This window comes from Elephantulus edwardii, unplaced genomic scaffold (assembly GCF_000299155.1).
Source record: "Elephantulus edwardii isolate Elephantulus edwardi_28Jun2011 unplaced genomic scaffold, EleEdw1.0 scaffold00335, whole genome shotgun sequence".
NCBI lineage: Eukaryota > Metazoa > Chordata > Mammalia > Macroscelidea > Macroscelididae > Elephantulus > Elephantulus edwardii.
In genome coordinates this window covers 366,491-374,299 of record NW_006400085.1, presented here as the reverse complement: position 1 = coordinate 374,299, position 7,809 = coordinate 366,491, and positions in this window count along the sequence as shown.

Below are 7,809 nucleotides of genomic sequence, written 5' to 3'. Positions count from 1 at the left end.
TTCACTCAGCATCATGTCCTCCAGGGTCACCCATTTTGAATAATATTACATGAGTTCCTTGTTTTTCAATGCAGCGTAGTATTCCGTTGTGTGAATATACCACAGCTTCTCTATTCGTTTATTGATGGGCACTTAGGTTGTTTCCAACTCCTTGCTATTGTGAACAAAACCACAATAAACATGGGTGTGCACATGCTTTTATTTTTAAGGATTTTATAGTTTATTAATCCTTTGATGAAAAGTTACACAATCATCACTGATCAAATCAGTGGAAAATGTTTATTCCTTCTGTTCTCCAGCTCCAATGCTGGTCTTTGCAGTGCTCAGATTTCTGCATTCTGTTTTTACATTCCTTGCACTGTTTCCTTGATATCTTTTTCTTCTCATACAGGTCATATCATGTAAGTCTGGGTTTGGATTTGTTTTTCTCTGCATAATCCAAGGAGTTGTAGATATGCCTAAGTCAGTCTTGCCACCACCAAAATGGGTTCTGAATCCAAACACAAACATGATAGCTGATGTGTATGTACATTTTTGCCATTTTTCTGGAATTTATGACTTAGGAAATGTTGCCTTACCAGGATGAAGAGAGAAACCAACATCTTATGGAAATCATTGATGTTTAGAATCTGTAGAATGTGAACTTTTGTATTATTTCTGTGTCTACACAAAAGCAAAATAAAGACTTTCTGCTTGGTAGTATGTTTGTAGCTTGAAAAGAAACAACCTTGGGGAGCTCTGGTGGCCTAGTGATAAGAAGCTGCACTGCAATCCCAGAGAGGCACAGTTCGAATACACCAGATGCTCTGCTGAAGAAGGAGGGACAATCTCCTACAGTACCAGTCAGATCCAATTTGACAGTACATGCACAAAAAATAATAATAAAATAAAATTTTTTTAAAAAAGAAACAATCTTAGGGCTTTCAAGACTCTCCTTTCTAAGGGTGTCCTTCGGGTACTATTCTGACCCTAATTAATTTTGAGCCACTTGGGTCTTATTTTGCATTCAAGAATTCTTTATAGAAAACTTTCAACATGTACAAGTGTTTGAGAGTTTTTTATTTATACCTTTGTCTAATAAGATGTAATACTAAATAATTTTTTAATCAAACAAGACTTAAAAATTATTTTTAAATCATCTGTCCACAATGTGTTGTTGAGAACTACAGACAATGTGGTCTTGTTTCAGGCTGTTTCTCAGGGTGATCCGTTCAAAAGTGCATCTGGAAGCATTAATGTGTTACTTTGAACCAGCCCAGCAAAGTGGAAGCCCAACCAGGTATGCCTGAGACAAGAGCCTGTTCCTCTGTGCTGGGTCTCTGGACCTTGGCACTGCCACAGGGACCTGGAACACCTGAATGCCTGACTGGACCAGGGATGTGTGTAGGGATTGTCACAGACTGTAGAAGCTCTCCTGATATATTATTTTTGCTGTGTTTTTTTTTTAAGGGATTTTTTTTAATTGTGAATTTAAAAGAAGTTTATAGAAAAGTTGGATTGCCAGAAGTCCAGGCTGGGTTTAGAAGGGGTCGTGGCACTAGGGATATTATTACTGATGTTAGATGGATCTTAGCTGAAAACAAGGAATACCAGAAGAATGTTTATCTGTGTTTCATTGATTATGCAAAGGCGTTTGACTGTGTGGATCATAACAAATTGTGGCTGACTCTGAGAAGAATGGGAATCCCAGAACATTTAATTGTGCTAATGCGAAACCTATACTTGGACCAAGAGGCAGTCGTCAGAACAGAGCAGGGTAACTGCATGGTTCAAAATTGGGAAGGGTGTACGCCAGGGTTGTGTCCTATCGCCATACCTTTTCAACCTGTATGCAGAGCAGACTATCCAAGAGGCTGGGCTCTATGAGGAGAATTGTGGTATCAGGATTGGTGAAAGATCTATTAATAATCTGTGTTATGCAGATGACACAACCCTGCTTGCTGAAACTGAGGAGGACCTCATGCACTTGCTGCGGAGGGTCAAGGACTGCAGCCTTCAGTATGGACTGAGGCTCAATGTCAAGAAGACAAAGATTCTCACCACTGGACAAATTGACAGTATCAGGATGAATGGCGAAGAGATTGAGATTGTTCACAGCTTTAGTTTGCTTGGCTCCACGGTCAACACTCTTGGCACCAGCAGCCAGGAAATCAAAAAATGTATCACTATGGGAAAGTCTGCTGTTAGGGATCTCTCCGGGGTACTGAAGATCAATGGTGTCACTCTAAGGTGCGTCAGATACAGGCTATGGTCTTTGCAATCACTTGTTATGCATCAGAGAGTTGGACAATGACTAGGGAGGATAGAAGGAGAATTGATGCCTTCGAGCTGTGGTGCTGGAGAAGAGTATTGAATGTACCATAGACTGCCAAGAAAACAAACAGATTCAACCTGGAGAGGGTTAAACCAGGCTACTCCTTGGAGGCAAGGATTCTGGGGCTTCGTCTGACATACTTTGGACATGTTGTAAGGAGAGACAGATCCTTGGAGAGGGACATCATGCTTGGGAGGGTGGAGTGACAGCATAGTAGGGGAAGACCCTCTACGAGGTGGATTGATTCAGTGACTGGGGTAATCGGGATGCGTGTGTCAGAGGCCGTGCAAATGGCACAGTATAGAGCAGGGTTTAAGGCCGTTGTACATAGGGTCGCTATGAGTTGCAAACGACTCAACAGCACATAACAACAACAACAGCAACACCCCCCCAGTTTACTTAAAAAAAAATATTCATTGTTACACAATGTCTTCCCTCCCCTTCTCCCACCAGTCCACTTTGCAATAAACCTCTTTTTCTGGGCTATTGTCATACAAAGAATGCCTAATCATATATATTCCTTTTTATCAGTTCTTTCCTTCATCTGTTTCAATGCAGTGTTCATTATCTATTTTCTCTTTTCCTTGTTTCCCCCCAACCCTTCATTTCAGTGCTATTTTATAACAGTGGTGTTATGCAGTATTTGTCCTTTGTAACTGAGATATTTCACTCAGCATAATGTAGTCCAAGGGAGCTGTGGTGGCCTATTAGCAAGAATCTGTGCTATAGCCCTGTAGGCATGTGATTTGAGGCCACTACCTGCTCCATGAAAGGAGGAGGGGCAATCTCCTCCCGTGCTATTAACAGCCTCTGAAAACCCACTGGAGGGTCAGCTATGGGTCAGTTCCAACTCCACAGTACATAACAATAATAGCAATGTCCTTCAGGTAAGAAAAACTACAACATAGTCACACAATGGCATACCACACAGGACTGAAAAACAAGGAACTTGTAAAACATTATACAACATGGGTGACCCTGGAGGATATATGATTTTTGGACATGCCTGACCTCACAGTCATGTGAATTATTTCATTAAAATCATCCAGTCATTAATCCTGAGAACCTTGACTATACAGGAGCCCTGACTGTACAGGAGACACTCAGTAAATCACAGTGGCTAGAAAGTCTTGTTTCCAGGGTATAGCTAGTACTCAAAGGGTTAATTCTGTCATTTCCCAGAGGCAACTCTAAGAAAGCTAAGGCCACTCCCCAATTCACTGTTATCCTGGACTTGTCCCCAAGTTTCAACCACTCTGTTCATTTCTACCCTAAGGCAGGGTGTAGAGTAAGAGGAATATTGGAAAGTGGAAAGTGGAGGTAAACTGGGGAGACTTGGAATTAAGGATCCCCTGTCCTATGGACTTAAAGTGGAGGGGTAGAAGGACAGAGCAGTGTGGGATGGTTGGCTATGAACATGAGGCCTCCTAGTGCTGAAAGTAAAACTCTCAGGTAGTTGGGAGGGTGCCAGGGCTGATTGAAGGGCAGAGAAGGGAAAAGAGGGTGCCAGCCAGACTACTGAAATAGGCCTTGGAGTCTTGTCAGTGGTGAACTATAACGCAAGAGGAGAAATATTAGCATTTTGATAGGGGAGGGCTGTGAGAGAAATGGCAGCTGAAGCATATCAAGACAAATCTACAAGCAGTTAAGGAATGACCAAGATTATCAGCAGGCATCCAATCTGGCCTTGGAAACAGACATTACACTAGGAAACAAAGATAGAAAATCTTTAAAAGAGAGGAAGACCCTCAACAAGGTAGCTTGACACCGTGACTGTAACAGTGGTTTCTAGCACGGTGGAAATGGAAAGGATGGTGCAGGATAGAACAAGCTTCAGATCTGCTCTCACAGGGTCTCTATGAGTTTTAGTTAACATACAGCACCTAACAACAAGCAGACATTAGGAAAGAGGCATAAAAAATTTATCTCAACATCCTCAGTATCAATCAGCTTCGTTGATGATATCCTGTAGACTCCAGAACAGTGAGAAAATAAGTTTCTATCCTTTAAACTGATTCACTTTGTAATATTTTCTTACAACAGCCATAATAAACTAAGGCACCATCTGTTTCTGGGATTTCTCCATTCCTGACTGACTTGAAACTGCTGCTCTGCATAGAACGTAGGATGATGTTTCCCCCCACCCTCCGTTCCCTCACCTTCACAACTGAGCACCCTCACCTCCCCCTTCCTTCATTTACCATCAAGCTATCTTCATCATTTGCAAAAAGGTAAGGTCCTCATGCTTTCCATGAAAGTATAGCATGTCTGTTTAACTATACTACTATCTTCAATGTTGTTGTTGCTATGCAACATCAAGTTGCAGCCAACTCAAAGCTGATTCTCCCGTGGATCTTCAAATGGAGCTAATTGCACACAAGAAGATTATATATCTTTCTCCCTGGAAAAACTGGAGGTTTTGAACAACATGCCTTTGGGTCCACAGCACAACTCACTACAACTAAGCCACAAGAGCTTCCTAGAATTTTCACTAATATGATTGTTTATTAAAGGTTGGGCTTACAAATTTGTATAAATAAAAAAAATTTAAATTTGGATAAATTCAAGAAATTGGCTGGCTTCATTTTTCCACACACTCTGTTGTTTTGAGCATGTACTCAGTCCGAAAGCAAGGTTTTGTCAGGCCTATAAGCATTGTACCAGAGCAGAATTACCTGTTTTTATTTTTCTAATATGTCTTTAAAATAGTCAAAATAAGCATAGATTGATGCTAAGCTTCCTATCTCAGTTAACTCTCTTAAGGGTTTGTCTTGAAGGGTCAGAACTTGCTTGATGGGGATGAAGTTGTGTAGGTAAAAATGGAGTCAGAGCAAAGGTGGTTAGAGCTAGGGCTCTGGAATCTCTTGGCTCTGGGACAATAATTTGCCTCTCCTATTTATTTACTGCTTTTGGTACGTTGTTGTTGTTGTTGTTGTTGTTGTCGTTGTTAAATGCCATTGAGTTGTAGGGGACTCTTAGTGATGCTATGAACGAAAGTCCTGGACACTCCCTGTATAACTTTCATCCTTTCTCCAGGTTCATAGGGTTTCCAAAGGCAAGCTATTCTGGAAGTAGATGCCACTCCTGCTTCCAAGCGTTAATCGGGGATCTCCACCAAACACTGTCCACCATGGGTAACCGTTCTCATATTTGACTCCTCAGTGTCACAGTGCTCAGCTTCACAGCAACCACGAGTTATCTCTGTATAGCAAGTGGACAGACCAGGGTTACAGGGCCTAGAAGAATGTTTCACCAAAAGCAATTAAAGGCAGGCCTGAGTGCCACAGGCCCAAGGCCTGATAGTATTTTAAGCTAGTGCCTGGAGCATGGGCGGGGTTGAGCCTGGGGAGCACGCTCCAGGTGCCAGCTCATAATCTTTCACGAGGTTTGGGAACTGGAGTCTGCCTCTACTCCAGAAGTCAGCCAGCTGCTAATCCAGTGGGATGGCTGGCATTTCTATGGTGGCTCCCCTTGGTGGCAGTCAGGCAAGGAAAGTTTCTGGGGTCTTTTTCGTTGTGTGTTACTGTTCTTTTTGGCCTTCAAAGGTGAATGGGTGGCCCTGGCCCTCAGAGTAGGTATTATGAGCAAACAAAAATAGGTGGTAAAAGGAAGCGTTTTTTTACACCCCTCCCCTTTGACATCATCCAGGTCTTGCTTGCAATTTCTGGTCTTAGAACAAGTTAAAATCTGAACTCTGTAATGTCCTGTGCCATACTCATCATCTCTGACACACTACAGCCCATTGATGCAGTTCCTGTTCCAATCCATCTCTTTGGGGGTTTTCCTCTCTTTCAAGCACCATGCATGATGTTCTTACCAAGCATATTTCTTTTCCTTATCAGATATGTCACTGCCAATTTTTCTTTTTTTCCCAGTCCCTGGGCTTCCATTTTACCCTGTTGGAGAAAGTTTTTTGTTTTGGTGGATTTTTTTGCGTATTAAGATTATTTATTTGCATATGTAGATGTTCACAATTGTTTAAATTGGAGGGGAAAATGTTTCTAAGGTAGAGGCACAGGAACGTGTAGATATGGAAGGGACAATTTCCTTTGTATTATGTCATAACAACTCTTCCTTTAATATTGTCCTTTCCATGTTAACATCAAGATATCAAAGAAAACAATGGGTGAGATAGAAAAGTGTACTTGTCAAGAACAAGCTTTCTTCAATGGTCTCTCCATTTCATGCAACAGATAATCAAGAAGCTTTACAATGGCACTCAGGGAGCTTCAGGATCTTCTACCACCTGCCCCCATCTGCTCCTACCTCTGAGATTTCAATCCAAGCCCAGCTGAAAGCATTTTTTCTTTTTCTTGAACACACAAGGGATCTTTTTGACTTAGTATCTTGACACTGTCTTTAATTATGCTTGGAATTCCTCCAGACCCCTACATGGGACAACGTAATTATTCAAGTCAACTGGCAGTCAACTTCCAAAAATCAGTCAATTAACAACTCTGAACCACAGTGCAACACTCCTGGGGATGGTACAGGATTAGGTAGCATTTTGTTTCATTGTCTATGGGATTGCCAAGGCATCAAAGACTAAATGCATGGCACAATCATTCTTTTTTACATTCTTGTTCTTCTTTACTCTGTTTGTAGATATAAAATTTTATGTTTCTATAACACTTCTCATCTTTCAGTATGTGCAATACAATATTTTTATTTTATCCTGTCTATCATTTTTGTTTCCTGTCTCACTGCACTAAAATGTGAGCTGCACAAAAAAAGATTTTTTTTTCCTTTTCTTTTTTTTTTCTTTGTCTGTTGATATATTCCAACTGTCTGGACTACATCTACTCCATAATTGTTATTGTTGTTATTGTTGTGCACTGTGGAGTCAGAACCAACCTATAGTTGACCCTCCAGTAAGTTCTGTCAGCAGTAAATCACACAGGAGGAGATTGCCCATCCTTCTCCCACAGAGCAGCTGATTGATTCAAACTTTGTGCCTTTGGGATTGCAGCGCAGCTTCTTACCACTAAGCCATCAGAGTCCCCTACAACATCATACTCTCTCCAATTAATTGAATGAATACATAGATGGACATTGTTTTGTATATTTAACTCCAACTCTTGTGTTGAAGAACTGTATAGGCTATAAGCAAGATGATTGATGTTCCAAAAAAAAAAAAAGCAGGAAAATCGCTATATTAATTCACTAGATTATCTCATTAATTAAATGGAATAATGTCTTTGAGACAATTTATAAGCTGCCTAGCACAGAATGAAAATACACTATCAACTACTGTCATAAAAAGAAAATGTAAGCTAACTGACATCCAAATTCCAGTCAGGACAAAACATCTTCTAGTTCTCCTAAGTTGTAACTGATGACTCAGTTATAGAAAGTGAATTGGTTTTGGTTTGTTTATTTTGTTTGGTTTTTTTGCATAAATAAATTATCATGCCATAACTTATGGTGTTGTTTTGTTGTTATGTGCCATCAAGTCGCTTGTGACTCGTAGCGACCCTATGTACAACAGCCCTAAA